The sequence below is a fragment of the Diuraphis noxia genome, unplaced genomic scaffold (genome assembly GCF_037042655.1).
Source record: "Diuraphis noxia isolate RWA-SAM2 unplaced genomic scaffold, SU_Dnox_SAM2 contig0002, whole genome shotgun sequence".
NCBI lineage: Eukaryota > Metazoa > Arthropoda > Insecta > Hemiptera > Aphididae > Diuraphis > Diuraphis noxia.
In genome coordinates, this window is record NW_028301712.1 from 8036370 (window position 1) to 8052641 (window position 16272).

The 16272-nt window shown below is 26.7% G+C and overlaps 1 protein-coding gene across 4 annotated transcripts in view; it reads right to left on the bottom strand.

Moving 5' to 3' along the window:
* Positions 1–16272, bottom strand: part of jus (EB domain-containing julius seizure protein) — an 82930-nt gene that overhangs the window by 27307 nt on the left and 39351 nt on the right. The gene's annotated exons all lie outside the window — the stretch shown is intronic.

The window sequence follows — 16272 nt, forward strand, 5'->3', positions numbered from 1 at the left end:
ATTATAATACACTCTGCAGTTAATGCTATATTGGTTAAATTATTCGACCGATATTGAAAATCCGTTCGACCAAATTTGATTCGCTTACAGCTATTATTATAATATAATACGTATCGTATTGATAACCACAAGAATTCGTTGAAATGTGGCAGATTGTAGGCAATGTTTCGTTCTAATTTTAACAACGAAATACAGAAATGTACATTGAGAACATTTTATAATTTTAATGTTTCAATTATTATATCTGATATTATTAATAGTTGAGATAAAAATATAAGCCGTATATTTTTGTGCTTTCATAAAAATATGAAAAAAGTAAAAATCTATCAAGTTATCGTATTTATATATAATACTTAATGTAATCAAAACTATTATATACATACGTACAGTAGATATTGTTATTAAAATTATTTATAAACATCAAAATTGGGATCAGTTAAATTTTGTATAAGTACTCGAAAGTTTTAATTAAGCTATCAAATGTATTTTAATTTTTAATTTTCAATTTATATGGTATGCAGCATACTTATTAATTCCTATTATTATTTATAATTATTAGTATTAATGTTCTATTTAGTTATATTGTTTCATATATTAAAATAAGTATTCATTATTTATCAATTATTATTATTTTCGTCACGTTGTACGAAATTTAACTGTACAAAATTGGCATAATATACATAGGATATGTAGATAGAAAATAAGCTGACAACGCACTATTTTAGACTAAAGATAATAATAATAAAATAAAATATTATAAATCATATTTATTTTTGTTTAATAAAACAATTGTAAGATCAAAGTATTATGATTATGGTTTTTTAAAGTAATTATTCAAAATTCAATAAATTTTACGTACACGTTTAATCTAATTTTTGTTTTATTTATTTTTTCATTTTTAAGCAACTAATTATAAGTTATAAGTATTTAATAAGTTTTTGAAACAAAATAAGATAACTACAACTTTAAGTGATAACATATTTTTTATCTGATGAGAAATTTGGTGTTTTGTACTTTTATTTCCTATAGTTTATTAATATTATAAGTCTAAAATATCTAGACGGATTTTTATTTTTTTATTTTTTTATTGATCGTTTACAACTTCGGCAACAAAGGCCATTAGTTATTTTATTTTTTACATTACGTTTGCTTAATGCTTACATGTTTAGATTTGGTTATAAATATTGGTTTGCTTGAGGAAGTTAATTAAATCTGCGTTAAGTTGGTGATTGGCCTTTAAGGCTGCATCGAGGTTGTGTGATATCCCGTGTTTGATCCTTTCTTTATGCAATCCGATATGATGCGCTTGACAGTGAGATTTGTTCCGCAGGTTGTGCGGATGGGAGGTTCCTCTTTGGCCATGAGGAAACCATGTGTGAATCTAGTGTGTCCTATCCGTAGTCTATTTATTAATGTTCCTTCTTTTCTTTTGAGTGAAGGGTTATACTATTGGGTAGTGTCACCTTTGATTTCATTGAGTTTGGTATATAGTTTGGACCAGATGTTTTGCCATTATTTGTCGTTGGTGATTATTTTAATGTATTTTTTTGTGTCATCGTATGATATTTGTTCTATCAAAGGAGTATCTGTATTATTTATTGCGAGTGAAACTTGTTCGTCTGCTATTTTGTTTCCTCTTATTCCTGCATGTCCGGGTATCCACATAATGGTTATTTTTTTCCGTGTTCATATGCTTCATTTAGTTTGTTTTGAATTTTTGTTGCAATGTCCCCAGGATTGAAATGGTTTTGGATGCTAATAGACGGATTTTGTTATTATATGTACAGTAATATAATTACTGTGTTATGATTTTATTACGACCGCATAAATACATACGTATATATATATATTTTTTTTTTTAATTTAAGTCATATTTGGAACAAAAGAATAGTAAAAAATGCATGAATAATATATAAATAGGTAACTATACACATAATTATTACTTGGACATCTGGCATACATTAATAAACAGAAATGTAATGATTGAATACAAAGAAATTCACTTGTTAATTTTTGTATATAGTAGTAATAACATTTTGATAAGCAAATTTTAAAATTACTCTTAATTAAATACAAAATATATTTTGTGAATTTTCTAGTTGCATTGTCCTTATGGATAAATGTATGATAATATAGAATTGTTTTTATTAGGTATATTAAATATACAGGTTCCTAAACTGTTTATAGGTAAATTTTTTTACAGACTTTAAATAACAATTTTTTTATTGACAGTCAGATTAAATTTTGAAGTTCACTTGAAACAATCCTTAATAGGTTGATTGTACAGCTTTAAAAGGTCATAAACTCATAATGTTCTGGTATTTACTTTAACTGAACCAATTCAATGTAAATTAAATATTCGTTTTTTTAAAAACTATTTGATTTCTAAAAAAAAAATATGCATTATAATTTATATTTTAAAAGGTCAAGAAATATATCATATTACTCAAGTATTCAAGTATCACACCGCAAAATTGGACATTCAATCACTTTTACTGTTTAAGAAAATCCAGGATTTGAATTGTATGTGTTGTAGTTAAGTTAATGCTTTAAGTTAATCCGTAATTTCGGGCTGAGAGATGAAATTGCAAGTTTGAACATTTTGATTAAATTTAATATTAAAAAAAATACAATACAGACATCGTATAATGGAGCAAATAACCTATCTTTCCAAAATTATTCAAACTTTAAGTTAACGATATACGTTCATCTGACTGACAATAATTAATATTTTTGTTTGAAGCTAAAATTACATGGTTCTGATATCAATCCAGAAAATAAATGAATGTTATATAGGTACTTATAAGAAGATAATATTATAATCAACGATACGATCATAATATTCATATAGTATAGTTCATATTGATAAATAGTTGATAATGATGTCGTTGTTCATATATCTAATGTATCACTTTTGCCTATACGTTACGCCGTGTTAAAAATGTATAATATTGATATAATGGGAAATCCCGGTTACACAACTGCCAAGTAACTCAAGTGTCAGAGACTTGTGCTGATTAGTCTATCAAACATTAATTCGATAGCCATATAACAAAACTGTTACTAAATTATTATATACATATATGTATTATAAATGTATGAGAGATTATTAAGTTAAATCAGGAATGATTTATTTATTTGTTTATACAATTAATTAAAACTTAAGACTTATCTAAGTTTTGTATTTTGAAACTTCAAACATAAACGAAAATTTGTGACTAAATAAAATATTAGGTATCAACTTTAAGTATTTTTAACCTACTACATAACTTGATAATATTTTCTCCACTGCATATACACGCACACACATATTTATATAATATATCAGTATATGTTAAAATGTTGTTAGTCCTTGATACGTAAAGCTTCTCACCGTGGAAATGAAATTCTCGTAAATGGCAAAAAGTGGTAAAATGTATCAAAAATGAATTGCTCACTCGGTTATTTTGTTGGTACTGTACAATATTATATAAGCTATCATAAATCATAGGGAATATCAGTAGGAAATAATTTTCCGAAAGACCGAAAGCACTATACACTGAAATTATATTTAAAAATGTGATATTAACTGTCGGAAATCCTATATATATATTTAAGTATAAATATATATAATCTACTGTTTATTGTAATAATCTTGCGACATACTTTTTAAATGTGATTTTTATTCAAAATCTTTGAATCTCAGTGATATTCAGTACTGTCTATACTCATTCATAGACATCGTATTTATGTGTACATTGCGCCTCGTTGCAATGTTTTACCAAAACAAGATCGAAACATGTGGCTATTACGAGTTTCTTGTCGTTGCAGTATTTTTCCCCTCGGGACGACCAATTGTGCACGTCGACCCTTTGCCCGGGAGCGCAACATATAAAAACTCCGTTGAAGTAAAAATGGAAAACCGGAATAAAAAATAAATCGAAAAAAGACATTGAGGGAGGTTTTCGCTGCTTCAGAGGGAAAGATGTATGTAAATTAAAATCTACTGTGTGTGTGTGTGACACTGTGTGTGTATATATTTATAAAGACACGTCGCGCAACGTCCTTTTACGGGTTCGTCCTTTTGTTCCTTTTGTAAATATTTTAAAAACGCCACCACATACACCATTGAACTGTAGTACTTGTGCATGATTGTGAGTATTTGTTGTTGTGTTGAACGCGAGACGCTAATTATTATTTTTTCAATTTTTGCGTTTAATTTTTTCTAAAATGGTGTCTCATATATTTTAAATAGCAATTTATTATCCAATTAATATAGTGAGGTATCAGTTTATAACTCATATATAAATTTATTTTCGTCGTTTTCTTTCTAATTCTATACTCATAATAGGTATACTATATAGTTATTAGTTATATTAACATTATTATATTTTATATATTCAGTTTTTTTTTTAAATTTAAATAAGGCTTCAACTCCTGAGGTTATTAGCCTGCAGTAAATACAAAATACAAAATAGTAGTTATAGAGTATGATCTTAAAGCTATGGGGACACATTATGTTTGACAATAGAGGGATTTTGTAGAGTATATGTACATTCAATTATTTTTCTAAATTAATTTTTCTAATCCTATGTTTTTGAAAAAAACGTATATGTTTTTGGAGTTATCTTCGCCAAGTGCTTGTTGCATAGTTAATGGGTTCCCGAGGATTTGTCTGGAGTTGGTGAACTTTGGGCATTCTAGCGTGATGTGTTTAATTGTCAGCGCTTTGTCACAGAGTTCGCAGGTCGGGCTGTCTTCTTTTGTTATGAGGTGTAGGTGTGTTAGGCGAGAGTGTCCAATCCGGGTTCTTGTGGTAACTACTTCTTCGTGCCTGAATGAGGATGGGGGAGTTTTCCATGGGTCGACTGACGGTTTAATTTCTTTTAATTTATTTGTGTTTGGAGTCTTCTCCCACGAGCCTTGCCAGTGACTTTTAGTTAGATTATTTATGTTTGAGAGTGCATATTCAGTTTTATAGTTCTTATATTCAATGTTATAATTATTGGGGCATCGCAACATTGTGTTGAAATCTCAATAAAAATAAAATAGTACACACGCCATGGTGGTTAGGTTTAAGGTATATATAACTTAAGTATTGAAAGAATTTTGATATACTAGAATAAATATGTCCGTATCTATCTATGCAGTTTTAAATCAATTGATATGGGTCACCATAAACGTTAAACGACAATGGAAATAAATACTTCACTTTAAAAAGTCACCTATTCCCTATACATATACCTACTGAAGTTTGAAATATAATATGTACAAATATATGATATAATATCAATATAATATGCTACACCAGAAAAATATATTATATTATAAACTGTAATGATTATGCAAAAATTGAGTTATGACAACGAGTACACATTCTTGAGTCTTTTTTATATATAGATCACAGAGTCATTAAAATTGTACGTTAATATTAATAATTAAATACACTGTGGTTATTATGTTTTTGTGTAATATTATAATCACCGCCGTTTTACTAACGCATAACTATATACACATAACTTAACTATAACATCAGTTTGATAAGAATCAACTACGTAGTTATAACGAACATGTTTGTTTATTTTGATTTGTCGTTTTTATGAAATCTATAAGTACATCATGTTAATATTTTTTTTCTCGAGGATATTTAAAATTAATATACTAGAATTATCCTTAAACAAAAAAAATAAAATATTTTTACATAATTTATATGAAGATAAAAGAAATAAAATAACATGATGTTCGTATTTAAATCAGTATTATATTATTATTAACGCTCGAAAGCGTTCGGTTTAGTCTTCATATAAGTTGGCACAAATCGTTCAGTATTAATACTGTCTGACTGGCGCCAAGTTTTACTTTAGTAACAACGTCTTACACTTAAACGTACATAAAAACAAAAATTGTCATTAGGAAAACTGTTGGATTGCATCTTACAAGCATTATACTTTATACGACGTTTATGCTATAATTTCCGTATTCAACTTTTGAACGATAATTTGCAATGACGCAATATTAAAATAATAATAATAATACATAAATATTAGTTCAGTATTGGATTAACACGTTATTATAAAATGAAACATTAATATGAACATGATAGCTGCTATTTAAATGACAACAATAATAATACTAGAAAGCGATATTATATCGATTTCGATATAATAGACGTAATCAAATAACTATATCAAAGCGTTTATAAAATATTATACGTTTATACTATATTATACATAGAGTTTAACAGAAAAATCTGACAAATAAAAATAAAAACGAAAATTTTTCAAACGCTTGACAAAAAATAAATAATATAGATGATAAATAATTTAAGAAATATGATATTATGTCCGGAAATATGTCAAAGAATTAAAAAAAAAATAATTAAAAAAAGTTATTTCAAATTAATTTATTTTGAAAAATATTGATATTAAAAAAATAAACCACATGACTCAAACAAATGTTTTTACCTAAAAGTCTAAAAACTAGATTTAAAAGTTTGCTAATTTGGATTTTTTCAATTTTTTCCTCTCGAAAAAGTAATACTAAATCATATCCTACCCATCATCGAATCTAACCTACCTCACAACCAAATTGGATTTCGTCACAATCATTGCTATTTAACCTATTCACCTCTGATCAATCCACTACTGTCCATACAACTACTGGGGACTTTTCTGATGACAAGGCACTCCTGACTTTCCACTCAAATCTTGAAACGATCTCAATTCTCATTCAAAACCACCTAAATATTTTATTGAACTGAAACAAAGAATGGAGGATAAAAATTAACGAAACCAAACCCATCCACTGCACCTTTCCACTTCGACAAGCTGTTTGCCCTCATATGTACTAAACACCTTTCACTGCCATCTTCCCAAAACGTTCGATACTTAGGTAGTAGGTATACCTTGACCGTCGGCTAACCTGGGCAAAACATATTCACACCTAACGGCTCGCTCTAAATAACCGGTCTCGTCAATTACGTTTTCTCTCTACAAATAATCATATACACTTTAAAAATAAACTTTTCCTATACAAACTACTCAACAAACCAATGTGAACTTATGGAATTCAATCATGGGGTACCGCTAAAATCCAATTATTCCAATCTAACTCCCTACGTCAAATAACAAAAGCCCCGTACTATGTTTCAAATGGCATTCTCCATAAATACCTATCTATCCAAACAGTAAAAAACGTAGCCAAGATCTTCTACGAACGCATGCACTCCAATCTCCACAATCAACGTAACCCCTTAATTTCAGAACTATCAGTTTCCACTATTCCTGGTGACCTTAGAAAAGGTGTTTAAAACGAACATGGTGTTGTGACCTACTAAAAGACTAACCCCCATCACTACATGTCATGAAGTACCAGTAATGGATAGCCTCCCTTTATTCAAGCTCTCTATTTGAACTGTTTTAAATGATCGAAATTTAATTTAAATTATTTTATCTGTTCTATATAATCACTAAATCACTTGATATTATTGTAAATCATTATTTTACAGACTGTACACATTTTTTAGTTAAAAAAAAATAATAAAAAAAATCATTTAAAAAGAAATGTAATACTGAACTTGTAGTGCACGTGTCTAAATATATATATATATATATGTATAAAAAAAAGTTGTGAAATGGGTAAGAACAAAATAAAAAATTTATTTCATTCATCAATTTTCACATTTGGATATAACAAAGTACGAGACACACGAAACTATTATTTACGCTAATTTAACTATTGAGTATTGTATTAAAAATATTATTTTCACTTATATGGCAAGTGTGCACGATATCATTCCTTTGAAGTAGCTATAATTTTTAATACTAATAAATGTCGAATTATACAACATAATTATTATAATATAGTTATAACTATTACGAATACGCCACATTATGCAAACAAAATTGAACGAAAAACAAAGTATAGATGTCTTATACAGCAATAAATATTTTATTTTTAACTAAGCTTAATTTCAAAACTATTTATTATATAATAATAGTTTAATAATAATTATGTAACTATTATATTTTTTAAATCATAATTGTATTTTACTTTTATATTATTAACATCAACCAAACACAAACATGAGTTAGCCATTTTTTTCCACCTGTCAAAATAACTGCAAGCACATCAGTCATCTTATTATACACATCGCATACATACATATTGTTAGAAACTTTGATTTTACACGCAATATTTACATAAAAAGTCAACTAAAATCGTTTTTTTTTTCCAAAGTGATTGTTTTTTTTTTTATATATAAAAATTTTTTACGTACCTATATATTGTGTTTGTATTTATATGTATGTATATATACATACACACAAAGAACACGTAAAAACTTGATGAGAAGTATAATAATTTTAGTTTTTTACCTGACAGTTTTGTTGTAAAACTTCGAGAAAACTTTCTGCTCAAATAAATGGCACTTATCTAGTACCTATGTTGTACAAATGAAAACTACGGACATCCTATTTCGTTCACAACACCAAGTATAATAGTGAATAATAATATTACGTTAAAAACGCCAAGACTTAAATGATATAACATCGCTGTCGAACCACTTCTGTGCAGCGTGCGATTTATATTCACTAATTGTACCTATTCTGTAAAAATAATCAATTATCATATACTTACTATATATTTATACCCTTCATGCTGGCAGGTCGTAATAATATGAGTATAAGACGTAACCAAAAGTTTTGTAAGGACCGTGATATTATAGGTTATAGTGTCTGGTTGTGCAGACGTGATATACGCTGAGCGCTTTTTGGAATTTACACTTTACCATCGCAAGCATTTGTTGGCATTTCCATTTTACCACTCAGTACTTTGGGGATACTCACTAGTCATTTTGCCACCCACTGGACGGAAAAATGTGAATTTACGCCTTAACTTTCATCGAAACTAAACTTTTAGTGCAGGCATAACAAAAAATATATTTTTAATCATGATGATTATAATATTATAATTTATAATCACAATATAGATATTTAAAATGATTTTATTTATAATTGAATTTCAATGAAATAGTTTTACTTCGTAATATTATTGAAGTTATAACTACTCTTGTAGACTTAAATCGTTTCTAGTTTTTTTTCACTAGGCATTACATTAATTGCTATTTTTGACATCGCATCTACAGTTCTAATAACGTGCGTACAATTTTGGATGGAGACACTAAGGCGCCTTAATTATAGGTAATTTAATCCATTGGAACCGCAGCAAACGCCGAGAGAATATTATTATCGGGGCATTAACGCCATAGCCGCAGTGACGTCGAAAATGTGTGACAAATAATTTATCAGACTATAACTTGAAAAAGTTTCTCGGCGTAAAAACGACTTGTTTTGTTCGACCCGACTGCCAAGTGAATACGATCGTGGTTTTTCATGAAAACGGTTTTAACTCTGAGAAATAGTAATATAATATTAACAATAATTTTGTGAATATAGCCCGCAAAAGGAATAGTATCCAAAAGGCAATCGCTAGACGCTGCCAATAATCATAAACACATAAACGCTAAGTGGTCATCATGGGCGTGTGGACGATATTGCGGAAACATCTGCGCCAGGAAAATGATCACACGTACTCGTTTCGTTCGGTTATTTTGATTTATTCATTGTAATCTCCCAACTAGAGTTATTCCTGCCCCTTAATAATATTGTTTCATTAAAATTCACCGTGGCCTGAACTGATTTTAAAACGCGACGAACGCCGCGTGGAATTTATAGTTTTACGCAGTTTGATAATTCACTGAAAAGGTCAGGGGGAGAGAAAATTGGGCCTTCTAGTTGCACGTTTATATGGTTGTTTATACGTCATCGTTCGTTGCTTATTTACAGGGCGGTTCTGAGTGTTCCGTAAAAATATTGAGAATGATCTCAGTTTTTAATTGCACTTAACGCTATCCATTTCATTTAAGTGGAAAACGTTATAGAATTGTTAAATACACAAAAACAATATTGCTGGCCTCTGAAACCCTTGATAAAATATCACACAATTTTTGAGATTTTCAAACGCCAGTGCCGGTCGTTATAAAATCTCAAAAACCCTGTGGCATATCCAAATAGAGGGTTCGTCGGGCGAAATGTCTTTTAATGGAATATATTATTTATTGTATTAAAATAAAAATGTAAGGATTAATCATTTAAGTAGTATAATATGTGTCCTTCAAAATATCTAATTCAAAAAAGACAAAGTAAATGTTGAATTCTATTCATTTATGCGATATTCTCAAAGTGTATAAAAAAAACTAGTGAATGACATATAATAAGTAAATATTATTTCATTATTATATTATATTATTTAATATCTATATGTCGTTATAATTAATATTTATAAAGTAATCATTTAACTTTAAAATAATAATGGTTTTAATTGATCATTAATAATATTTAAATTTTATAACTAGGCCATAAAAGGTACACATTATATTATACACATTTTCTTAAAAATATTTTAAAGATATCATCATGTTGCGCTTAAGTCATTATAAATACAATAAATAAAACATATTTAAAATAAGAATATACAGTTGAAATTATACTTAAACATATACTTTTTATCTATACAGATATACTTTGGTATTTATAATAGTTTACAGAATTTGACAAAAAATTGCAGTATGGTACGCATGTAGCAGTATATTATTTTTAATAACAGATAATTTTTCAGAAATTTATTCTTCACAATTTCCTAATAATATTGCTGCTTTAGTTTTTTACTAATAAATTGTTATTACTTAAACTCTGATCTATTTACTGCTTTAAACTTTTATATTTAATTCATCACTGCTGGGAAGAAGCCCCCGGCTACCCGTGGTTAGAACTTGAATTTGTGAAAAAATCACAAAACGATTTTTCTGAACTAATATAATATAAAATAATATTCTTAGACAAGTAAAAAAAAAAAAAAAACAAAAAAATATGAAAATCTTGTCTTGCGCGAAGAGTAGATAATCAATCAAACTTAATTAGTTAGTTCATTAATATCATATTCAATATAATACTTTATATCTGATATAGTGATATTATAAATTGTTGATTAATTAGACCCATTTAAAGAGTTACAAAAAAAATAGAACACGATACAACAGCGAACAATGTTATAATCTTAATAAATAATTTCTTCTTTATTTATCGTAATTTAAGAAATGATAAATCAACAACAGTTAATTTTACTTATCAGTATAGCAGATAACGTAAATATATTCTTACCTTATTTATTTTGGTATAATATAATTTTTTAAAAAAAAACTTACTTTTTTTGATTGTTACTAATTAATGATAATTATTTTTAAAACCATACTATTTGGTTTGTTTATAGCATAATAAATATATGTTTTTACTTAAAAGTATTTCAGACGTTGGAGTATACATATAACTAATTCATTGGGAACATTTATATTAAATTATATACCTAGTAACAACAGTGAGTGATTCCACGTAATATTGTTACTAACTTGTAATAGATAATTGTTATGAAAATTATTTAATCATTTTTATAAATTTATTATAACGATACGTTATAATAGTTTGAGACTAAATCAACTTTCTTATTATGCCGATGATTTAGGGAAAAGGTTCACTAGGTATGCATGAGATAAGGGTAACATAAAAAATATATATACATGTATTATTCAACATCGCGTGATGCTCTAACACGAACACCATTTTTAATGAATTCAATATTCATTTGGCTGTTGATTAATATTATTCTTACGTATAAAAAAAATATAACTATGTAGTTTTTAAAATATAAGTAAGTACACCTTCAAGCGTATTTTAAATCGTAATATACCTACTACTTTACAGTACATATTTTATTATAAACTTTCAATTTCGTTTCAAAACTTTCATCTTATAATATAGGTAAATAATTTAGTGAAAGAGACGTATAAAAAAATAATTATTGTAAAATGTATTTTATTTTATTTTTATAAATACCTCTGAGAATGTATAATATTTCCTTTTTTTTGTCTTTCATAGTTTATTTTATTGGATTATTCCATATTACCTAGTGTTTATATATTTTATTTATACTTTAGGTGTTAATGGTGTTATGTAAAAATAAATAAAAATAAAAAGATAATATGTAAAAAAATAAAAATAATTAAAAGACGAAAGTGTCATCAGTGGATGGCTTCTTCAATAATTTTTTTAATTTTATTATTTTAACATTTCTCGATTATGTATAAATTAATAAAGAGAAAAAAAGGTATAATGCAAATTTAAATTCTATCAATTATCAAGTAAAGATAAAAAATTTTCATTCAAAAACCAAATTAAGCTTTGTATAGTTATTTACGACATAAATTTGAGATAATATCTTAAATTAATAACTGAAACTGAATAACTAACATAAACAGCTTACTAAAATTTCCCCGTTGGATGTAACATAATAGTTCGAGAATAAAAGTATCAAATTAAAAAAAAAAATTAAGAACACTAAAAAGATGTTACGTAAAAAACTTGTTTCATATACCCTAGTACCTTTCTATCGCTTCAGTCCGTGATGGTCAAGTATAACCCGATTTGACGACAACAAGTTTCTTTATTTCTAAAATAATTTTGAAAAACATATTTTTTGTATTTACTTCATGGGCTTGATATATATCATCCGACCATATAATATTATATCGTAGTGTATGAGTATAATATATTATTTATTTTGACGGAGGTCGTATTTTAGGGAAGGAATTGCAAAAATTACATTTAATTAAACAAACAGCGCAAACAGTGTTTTCATAAACACGCCTATTTGTCAATTGCCCTATAATTTTATTTTCTATTTTTGGGACAAACATATAAATTACGGTGAATGATAATCAAATAAATATATATTTAATAGCAAACAATGGCGGGTTGAAACTTTTTAATATCCATCGATTACTTTTGTTGAAATAAAAAGTTTTTGTTTCTGAATCGAGAAAGGGGTCCGATTAAAGATAATACTATAATGAATCTAAAAATTGATCTTCAATTATAAACAGTTTTAAAATTATAAAAAATAACTCTTTCGACATAATATTGTGTATGCTATGATATAACATTATTCATCAAACCTGGTAGAATAATTGTACAATTTTTTTTTGAGGTTAGTGAGAATTTGTTGAGCGGGCTAAGCCGTGGTTATATTCCACCCCCCCCCCCCCCCGCCCTTAATTAAAGAAAACTTATGTATATATAATATACATTATACATGCATATGGTTTATTTTAATGGTGTGTAAATTAAGAAGAAACTCTAAAAATCGATGTCTTAGAATAAACAATATACCTACTATAACCTAGTATAACTTTTCGGTTAATCCATCAAATATAATACTTTTTACTCGGTCCTAATCTTCAGGAAACCTTGGTTCTGGTTTAAGTTTTGGTTGTTAACAAATAATATTTATAGATTAAGACTCTGGTTTTAGTTACATAGGAATAGTATTTAACATTAAAGGTTTTGATACTGAAAACTCATGTTTCGGTTTGGTTTAGGTTTGAATTGGTAAAAATAGGTTTCCAGTTGTTAATATTTTTTTTAAAAATATGTATAAGAATATTTTTTAGATCAACTTACTAATGTGCATGAAAATACTTTTATCCGGCACCTGCAGTATGAAAAAAGCTGTAATATTGTCTCATTCTATTATAAAGTTTTGAAAAATTAAGTCAAGTGGTTAAAAATATAACAAATACATTAAAAACAAATTTAAACTGATAATTACTTATTGGCTAATATATTTAAATAAAAGTGTCAGGTTTCGATTCCAGTAAATGTATTTTAGTGAAAAATAGCACCAATACCTATTTCATTTCGATTCTAACACCTGATAAATAGTAATATTGTGGATTAAGTCAGTTCAATTGTTATCATTTCCAGACAGTGGCTAATGTTTTATCGTATTCTTTTTTAGTGCACTAAAAACTTTAAATAAAAATAAACTTCTTGGTTTGAATATTAAATTCGCTATCAATAATAAATCAAAAACCTATACTAAATTGCCTAACGCACAGTTACTAATGCATGCGACCGTCAGAGTGCATTGTGTCTCTAAATCATTAATGTATAAGTATAATATATATATATATATATATATATATTTAAATTATATTATATTATGAGTGTATATGATTGAATGCTTAAAACACGCGTAAAAACGCTGAGAAAGAACAACGGCCATAAAGGTAGTGTCTTTTAATAAACCCCGTATTTGATATTTTTATATTATTTATAAAGTTTTTAGAATGTTTATCTGCATACGGATTTGAACTTATCGTGAGTTAACTGACTGGAATTGGGTCGCTTCATACCATACTAATAAATATAAGTGTAATATTATTAATAGTAATATTTATTACTTTAAGCAATATTACACTAACTTAGTAACCACATTTGAGCTGGTGACACTTATTTTGCAATTACAAAAGTTGGTTGGATAACTTGCTACTTTATTACTTTATTGGGTTGTTTTTTTTTTTTTTTAAATTGTTGAAGATTTAAGAAAATAATTTTAAAAATTGAAAATACTATAACAGCGTGCGATGTTCATCTTTCTGCGATCATAAATATTCAATTGAAAACATGTTCTTATGTTCCACCTCCACATATACACGCACTAACTCACACATATCTGTATGTTGAATTGTTATTTACTTTTTTCATAAATAATTTATTTCGTGTTATATACAATAAAGAGCATTAAAATGATAGCTAATACTAGTCAAGTATAATACAGCAGAAAATCGAATATAATATTGGTATTAATTTTTCATCTTTTATTGAATAAGTTAGATGAAAAATAAAATGTTTTTATTCTCAGATCAAAATAGGATATTATCAAAGATGAAAACTACAGACTCCTAATCAGTAAAATTATTTAAATAAAACTTAGTTATGCCTATATAGTTTATAAATTGTTTGAATTTCATACATTTAAAAACAATTTTTAAAAATAAACTTTGTGTCCAAAATGTATGCTAATTATTAAAGTTATTCTTTGGTGCAGAAATAGCAGTAATAATAAAAAATTATTTAAAAATTGACCTTTAAGTATTTGAAAATAAATTGGTTTGAAAAACGTGTTTGCTGATCAAAACAAGGTGGTTTTGAAAAAAATAATATATTCCTTGTTTAAAAATGTGTTAATAAAATAATTTAATTTTTATTGTAATGCATTTTGGATCAATATTGATATGCACTTTTCGTATTGTTCAATCGATGCCGCAATATTGGTTTCTAAATTGCCTATATAAGACGCCGTGTTATAGTGGTAGTATATTGTTCTTTATAGTATTTTTTTTTTATAATAGCTGAAGAGTTCCTAAGATATTTGTTCTATTGACTATTGTTCTTCAAGATGACAATATAAAAATACTAGTTAAAACTTAAGATTTTTTTTATTTTGATTCTGTACTTAATATAATGAGTAAATAATATTTTTTTGGGTATTGTAACTTTTGTACTCGCTCTTTTTTTTTTTTTTTTTATTGGGCTTGAAATGTACAAAGAATTTCCGCTTCGACAACTATGGGCCATTAGCGTTGGATTAATTTATAAAATTAGAAAAAAAGAGAAAAAAAAATTGTTAATTTTAATATACAAAATAAATATGTAAATTTTTAAATATTTGTGATTGTTTGAAGAAATGTATTGTTTTTGTTTCGTTTTCAGAATTTGGACCTAGACTTTCTCCAATGTTGTGACTTTTTTACTCTCATATAACGTCTTTTACTATTGAACAAATAATGAAAGTTTTTAAATAAAGAAAAATCTAGTTATTTTAACTACTTTCATTATTAATAATTATTTCTGGTTTTATGTTATAATGTTTAATACTGAAATATACCCATTTATACCACGCCATAATTAAACTATTTAAAAATTACAAAATAGTTATGAGTGTCATGTGTATTGTGTATATAATTATAAATTTATATAAATACATTATTATTTTTAAAATATTATTTCAGATATTTTCTTTTACGAAAATGTATAATCTTAAAAACTCAGCTGTAGTGATCTGAGATCCAATTATAAAAATAATTTTTTTTTAATCCTGTAAGAAACAGTTACTGGTACTTTATAATAACAACGTTACGATGTAGGTATATTATAATACTGATGTTAAATGTTTATAATATAGTATTAATGAGAACATTCGAATATAAATTCTTTTTGGATTACCTTGGTAAAAGGAACATCACATGGGTGCAGAATCAAAGTTTTATTATTTCAAACTAATAAATGTATTATTTTTGTTTTATAACACGTGCCATATCTACAATATTGGTTCTTCCTT